The sequence below is a fragment of the Notechis scutatus genome, chromosome 1, assembly GCF_049901735.1.
Source record: "Notechis scutatus isolate UNSWTSFEM ecotype Mainland chromosome 1, rNotScu1.2, whole genome shotgun sequence".
NCBI lineage: Eukaryota > Metazoa > Chordata > Lepidosauria > Squamata > Elapidae > Notechis > Notechis scutatus.
Window position 1 is genome coordinate 259,464,278 of NC_142009.1, and position 7,682 is coordinate 259,471,959.

Sequence of the window (7,682 nt, forward strand, 5' to 3'; positions counted from 1 at the left end):
CCTCTTATATCTCAAAGGTGTTATATTGCATTTCAAAGAATACTACATTACATGCAGAATGATATCCATGCCTGCTATCTGTTATCTTGGATCCATACTAGCTACATATTAGAGCTATGTAAACATGAGTGCTTGCTTTTGGTTCTACAGGGTCCAAGCTTTAACCCATGTCTTTCAAAAGGATAAAACTATCATTGGATTTTCTCCAATTGTTGGTATTTCTAGGGTGATTTTTTTTTTGTCTCAATGGATAACCTTCCCATTTACTACAAGTTGCAAGAGATGCACTTTTGAATACACCTTGAATAAGATATATATTTCAGAGATTAAATGACTTTTTTCTCTCTCTTTTTCTCTCTCTTCTTCCCAAACTATGGGATGTATTTAATATGTAATATTAATACGTTTTCCTGAATTCAGTATTATTTCCTATTGCTTGAATTTAGAAATAAAACAGAAATGAATTTGGCTACATTTTAAGAAAATGTATTTGCACTATTGCAACTAATTTTATTAAGCGAAAACTAAACAAATTATATTATAGTAAAGGATATATCCATTCTACCTCTGTTTTCATATTCCAAGTTCTCAAAAGTAATCAAAAGATGATTCATGGTTGATTTTATTTCTACACCTTGAAACCCTGAAATCAAGGAGCAAAAACCACTGCTCTCGTTTGAGTTGCTGTAATTGTTTTCAAGAAGAAAGGAAAAGAAATCCCACAAAGCCTGATTTTTTTTTACTTTGTCCATTGTAGAAGAGAAGAATAAAACTGACAAATTGTCAATTTCATGTCTGATATTTTTATTTGGACCATTGAGAGAAAAAGAAGAAAAAGAGATATAAAACTATCCAGAAGTTCAAAAATTTAATTGTTGCATTGGCAAGTAAAAAGGCATGAAGAGGACAGGAAAAAAATTTCTTGAAAAGCAGAAGGGCAAAAGGCATAATTGTATCTTTTTTTCATTCATTTCTTCTTTTTTCTTATTTTTTATATTTTTATTTGTTCATTTTTACTGTATTGAAAAATTCTAATAAAAATAGATTTTAAAATTACTTGTTACTCCATTCATTAGGGAAAAAATCGACCATTTTTTTCTGATTTAAAAATTTCATTACATATTTAGAAATAGCTGTGCCAAAGAAACTTTCTTCACTAACAATTTCAAAAAATTAATACTTTATTTTTAACCACAAATAAACCAAATGTAAATAGACAGTTAAATATTTCACTGAACTTATAGGGAAAGAGAAATGCAATTAAACATTCTTTAAAACTATTTTTGCCTCGATTCTTTAATTTATATCCGGTAGATGATCAAATACCGGTATTAAGAGTCTTTAATGGAACTTTTTTATACTGTTTAAAATCAAAAAACTACACTTATCCTATAGATTGTTTGATTTTTCAGAATTTTAGCTCTATCATAGATTTATATTTTGGTCTCAATTTTCCTTTGGAATGCTGATACTTATTAGAAATTCAGTTACGGGCACAATTACAAATACATTTTCTAACCTTTTTTTCATGTGGCAGGCTTGGCTTTATTTTTAATAATAGCACTATAGTGTTATTTTTCCATCATCAAAGATTGCAAGACACATTTGGCAGATATTAGGACAGTGGCATAATGACAATTTTTTTATCTGGGATAATCCCAGATTGAAAAATATGTAATAAACCACAGCTGGTAATACTAATGGCATAAATATTTTAAATTAGCTGATTGCAAAATCATACTCTAAGCTATTTGCATTATTATAGGAGGAATTTAAACTACTTAAAACTGAAATGACAGCACATTCCATTAAAACATCTTTTGAATATTTCAGTTTGGCACAGATGCATTAGTTGCATCTAAAATTCTTGAATTATTATTAGTATTGGAATTGTTATAGTTGCAAACTACCTACAGCAAACTCCTATTAGTATTTATTTATTTATTTATTTATTTGATTTGTCAATTGTTTACAAGATAATAAGTACAAGTGTATACATAGTTGTGAATATATGAAATGGGTACATATAAGAAAAATAAAAGAATAAGAGAAACAATAGGACAGGGACGGTAGGCACGTTGGTGCGCTTTATGCACGCCCCTACAGACCTCTTAGGAAAGGGTGAGGTCAATAGTAGACAGTTTAAGGTTAAAGTTTTTGGGGTTTGGGGAAGAGACTACAGAGTCGGGTAGAGTATTCCAGACATTGACCACTCTATTGCTGAAGTCGTATTTCCTGCAATCAAGTTTGGTGCGGTTTACTTTGAGTTTGTATCTGTTGTGTGCTCTTGTATTGTTATGGTTAAAGCTGAAGTATTCATTGACAGGTAGGACATTGCAATGTATGATTTTATATACCATGCTTAAGTCGGACCGAAGACGGCGTAATTCGAGGTTTTCTAGTTTTAGAATTTCGAGTCTGGTGGCATAAGGTATTCTACAACGGGTAGAAGAGTGGAGAACTGTTCTTGTGAAATATTTCTGGACTTTCTCAATTGTGTTAATATCACATACGTGATAAGGATTCCAGACTGATGAACTGTATTCGAGTATTGGTCTAGCAAATGTTTTGTATGCTCTGGTTAGTAGTGAGACATTACCAGAGAAAAAGCAACGTAGGATTAGGTTAACAACTCTTAATGCCTTTTTGGCTATGTAGTTGCAGTGGGCTCTAGCACTTAGATCATTAGAGGTGAGTATTCCCAGGTCCTTTACAGAGCTTGGGTCATCAACAAGATCTTGACTATTCAGCTTGTATTTTATTTTCTGATTTTTTTACCAATATGTAAGACAGAGCATTTATTTGTTGAGATTTGAAGTTGCCATATGTTAGACCATTCAGATACATAGTCTAGATCTTTTTGTAGGGTAGTAGTATTGTCTGTGGTATTGAACAGCTTTACATCATCAGCGAAGAGAACGCAATTGCTCTTGATATGATCACAAAGGTCGTTTCTAAAAGCTATTAATAAAGTAGATATTAACAGTTTTACCTCCGTTCAGGGTGCTTGAAAATTATTTTATTTTCTACTAGTTTCTACTAGTTTCTACTAGTTATACCATCACTTGCATAATGGCACTAATTGCTGGGATGTTACGGTAGCAATGTTACGGTAGCATTTGTATGATGATGTCATTGTGTGCATAACATCATGGCTGGATGCCAAGGTTTTGAATCTTCTGTCTGCATAAGTCTGGATACATGCATAGTACACTTAGCATGACTTCAACACGATGTAAAAAGCTATCCAAAGGTACACATTTAGAGTTAAATTCCATTTCCAAAGGAGCTGCAATATACTGGATTCTTATTCAGACTCTGAAAAAGATATTATCTCTGAATGTAATTATATTTTAATTATGGCTCATGATCAACTATGCACTATGGTTAGCCATCTTGATGATGTTATCATAGAAATAGCACAGAAAGTATTATTTCCAATTTAGCTCTCCATTTTAAATTGCATAAAAATACTATTTATATTGTCATAGTAGTCACAGAAATATTGTTCATGAACTGTTGAGTGACAGTCTTCTCATCTTACAAGCATTTCTAGATAACAAGTATGAAAGCCAGCTGTGTGGTTTTGGGCCACTATCTCTCAGCTCACCTCACACGGTGGTGGTTGTGGGAAAATAGAAGGAGGAAGTGTGCTGGATATGTTTGCCTTCATGCGGTATTTGTAAAAATAATAAAGGTGGGATGCAAATAAACACACACATACACACACACATATTCTTTGTCTCTCTCTCTCTGTCTCTCTCTGTCTCTGTCTCTGTCTCTCTCTCTCTCTCTCTCTCTCTCTCACACACACACACACAAAGATACATACAGTAAGATCCTAGATGAGTATTTTGCATGAAGCTATATAGCAGAGGTCTCAAAACATGGCAACTTTAAGACTTGTGGACTTCAACTCCCAGAATTCTCCAGCCAGTCTTAAAGTTGCCAAGTTTGGGGACCCCTGCTATATGGGGAGTTCTCAATTTTCAATCACAGTTGGGACCAGAATTTTTATAGCTAAGCAAAGCAGTTATTACTGTAAGTGAGTTATGCCCAATTTCATGATCTTTTTTTGCCATGGTTGTGTCACTGAATGGTTGTGTTACTGAAGTTGTTAAGTGAGTCATATGGTTATTAAGCACATCTGGCTTTTTCTATTGACTTTGCTTAATCAGAAGCCAGCTGGGAAAGTGGCAAATTGTGATCCTATGACCTCAGGATACTGCAACCATTATAAATATATGTTGGTTGCCAAGCAAATTTTGATTATGTGACTATGGGGGTACTGTGATGGTCGTAAGTATAAAGACCAGTCAAAACTGACATTTTTTTCAGTGTTGTTGTAACTTCATGCAATTGTCAAAGAAATGATTGTAAATCAAGGACTACCTGTACATTCAAAGACTGTTGGTTTCCCATCCTAACCCTAACTCTAACTCAGCATTCTGGATCCATTAAGCACTTAGAGCAGGCAGTTTTAATAGGTTCACTACCCTAGTGACGATCCAGGCAGTTTGCTCTGGCAAAGAACAGAAGTTAATGTCCTCCATATTCCCATCATGCCTCATCTGTTCTGAAGTTGACCACATCTAGAATATATTCTCCTGGGTGTTTGGGAACCACGATTACTTGTGACAAATGCGCTGCCATCATGGAATTTATTCAACATTTAAAACCTGAAGAACTCCCAAGTCCAGTCTTGAAACAAGATCCAGGATCTTTCAAAGGAACACTGCTGGGCAGATAGGTGATTGGTACTGAATATCAAGGTAGTCTTAGTTTATCAGAACAGCCCCAATTTAATAAACAGGCATTCTACATACAGTGCAATGTTTCTCATGTCTGTTAGAATCTTATGGCAACCTCTCCTCCCTGACCTTGGCATTGCAATTATTGTAGGAACTGAAACCTAGCTGAGTAGATAAAATCAATGAAGAAAATCGTTTAATACATGGCAAGATGGGAATATGGAGGACATTAACATCTATACTTTGCCTATCACCAGTCAGATCTCAGTAGTAAACAGTTAGGTCTTTGTTTGTCCACCACCATATCATGAATGGACACTGTACATGATATTTTTCAGTATCATCTATAATTTATAATAATTACGATAATAATCACAAGCGTATATGTTCTAAGAGTAGAATACCAATAGACTAGAAGAATTTCAGGACATGACTTCATTTCTGATCCATTTGTATTCTTTCTATTTTCTTTTTAGATATACCATGAACTAAAATTTGTTAACAGTATGCCTAAAAAGCAAATGTAAAAAAGATAAGTCTTTAAATTTGTTTATCATATTTAAACTTCATTGATAAACTTCTATGATTTCTCTGTATTTACCCAACAAATTCACTCCTTGAATAATGATTCCTTATATTCCATCTATATTCTCTGCAATGGCCTCAACAAGAAATAATCACTCCAGAAACCCACACACTCCTTACAATCAGCTGTGTGATGACCCAGAGTGTGACACAAATGTAACAAAATCTAAAACATAAATAAATGTCCTTTAATGCCTCCAATTTGGCCCCACTGTTCAATAATACTCAGTTGGAGATAAAACGTACTCAAAAATAGTCTTCAAAAGAAAGCAATACAGTCTGAATTTAATGAGCAGATAGAGGTGAAATAAAAAACCAAACAGAGTACAATGATGAAATTTCCACAATAGAACAAGAGAATTATTTACCAAATTCAAAGAGATAACAAGGCACAGTCTGTTGGAAGGACGCCAACCAAGATAACTTCAGACAAAAATAAAGCACGCTTTGTTTCCAGCATTTGCCAGTACGCAAGTCCAAACTCTTATTCAGTTGTCACACCTGCATCCCATGAAGAGGATCAAGTCCCTCTCCTCCCGAGGAGACCACATCTCTCCCTTATCCTCTCCTCCCTGCATGCCTTAGGATGGTTAGCGGATGGGCCTGGGTCCTCCTCCTCCTCAGCCGGCCTCTGCCCTTCCCCAGTCCTCCTCCTCCAGAGCCACACTTCCACTCCCTGTTGGCTGTTCCTCCTCTCCTTCAGAGTCAGTCTCTACCAGGAGCATGACAAGCTGCTATTCAGAATTTCAGATGAGTTTTTTAATCTAGGTAGCTGAAAATGCAGTCCTTAAAAAATTTCTGGTTATTCTGGTTATTAGCAATCTATATTTGTTGGCTCAGGGAAAACTAAATTAAAAGATCACAAAAATCTCAAAAACAGATAAAGTTGTCAGTAGTAAAACTGCAATTATACAAATTTTTATCTCCATTGAAGAGAGTGAAAAATTCTTTTTGAATAAACAGAATGGATCCTGCTCCCCCACCCCAAATTTTATCCATTTATGAAAGGTCATCCAAACTTCATACTTTAATTTTCAAAATAACTTGTACTTGATCTAGATAAAAAAAAGATTCCTGGTTGCAGGATTTACAATGCTACCTACACAATCCTTTCATGTACAACTAATAAACTGTTAATTCATCAGCAGTGTTTCTTACAGAAAAAAGTGGAACTTAGCCTGAGAGCAATATTCTGAAATATTGCATAGGATTCAGTTAGTTAGATCATATCACACCAATCAGATCAAATGTCACTTTTAGAGGTAAATGTATAACACGTGCTGATCAGAGGAGGCTCACTTTCTACTGTCTAGGAGTTCTGCTTTGGGAAAATTTTGTCCCAATTTTATGCTGAATTCTGGGGCAGGTAACATAGACAGATTATGTAACACAGACCACTTTTTAGTTCCCTCAAATATTGTCACCTTCGTTATCTTTGAACTGACCGAGCAAAGCAAAGCAAACTGACAAAGAACCAAGCAAAACTAGGTCATAATCATATTGGCAGGATCTGACCCTCCTTCATTATTAAACATCTTCTCTCTTCAAGAAGAATGTTTCCCTAATCCAGTGTTCTATTATACATTTCATACTACAGAGATAAGCTCAGTTATCTGAACAAAATACAGCTTTCAGGATACAACCTTCATCCCAAAACTTGACAACAGTGATATTGATACATCTCAGTTTTGGAAGTGTGTGTCTTCCTGAAGAAAGAAATAATACAAACCACAAACATTTATTGACACAATTTTCTGCTTTACCTTCCATCACATCTTCTGCCTATGAAAAAACAGCTTGAGAGGATTAAGGGACTTTTCAGAACAGCCTGCAAAATGGCACTTGGAGTGGTATATTTTTTTTCATTAGGTTACCACTGACCTCAATTTAACAATCAGGCTGTTGGAAGCTTATTTTGGGGTTTTGCCTTGCATATTTATGAATGAAAATGGATTGAAAAAGTAAGCAGGGGATGATGTAATTATGTATAGTATTATTGGTCAAATATTACAAGCATTCCTCTATTTAATTTCAGATTCAGAATTTACTGAAAACATATAAACTACCAGGCATACTCAGGTCTTCCACTACCAGGCATACTCAGGTCAGTCCACTACGCAGCCTGTTTGGAGCTGAGCTGAGTGATGGGCTGGTAAGCCAGTGCACACACAGCTCAGTTTAAACAAGTGGCGGGCTGGGACACATGCACGCAGCTCAACTTGGATGAGCAGCAGGCTAGCATGCCTGCACAAGATATACATGTCAGCCCACCACTTACACAGATCAGTTCTCTCTCCCCCACCCACCCCCACATCAGGCCACCCAGCCATAAAGTTTGGGGAAGGC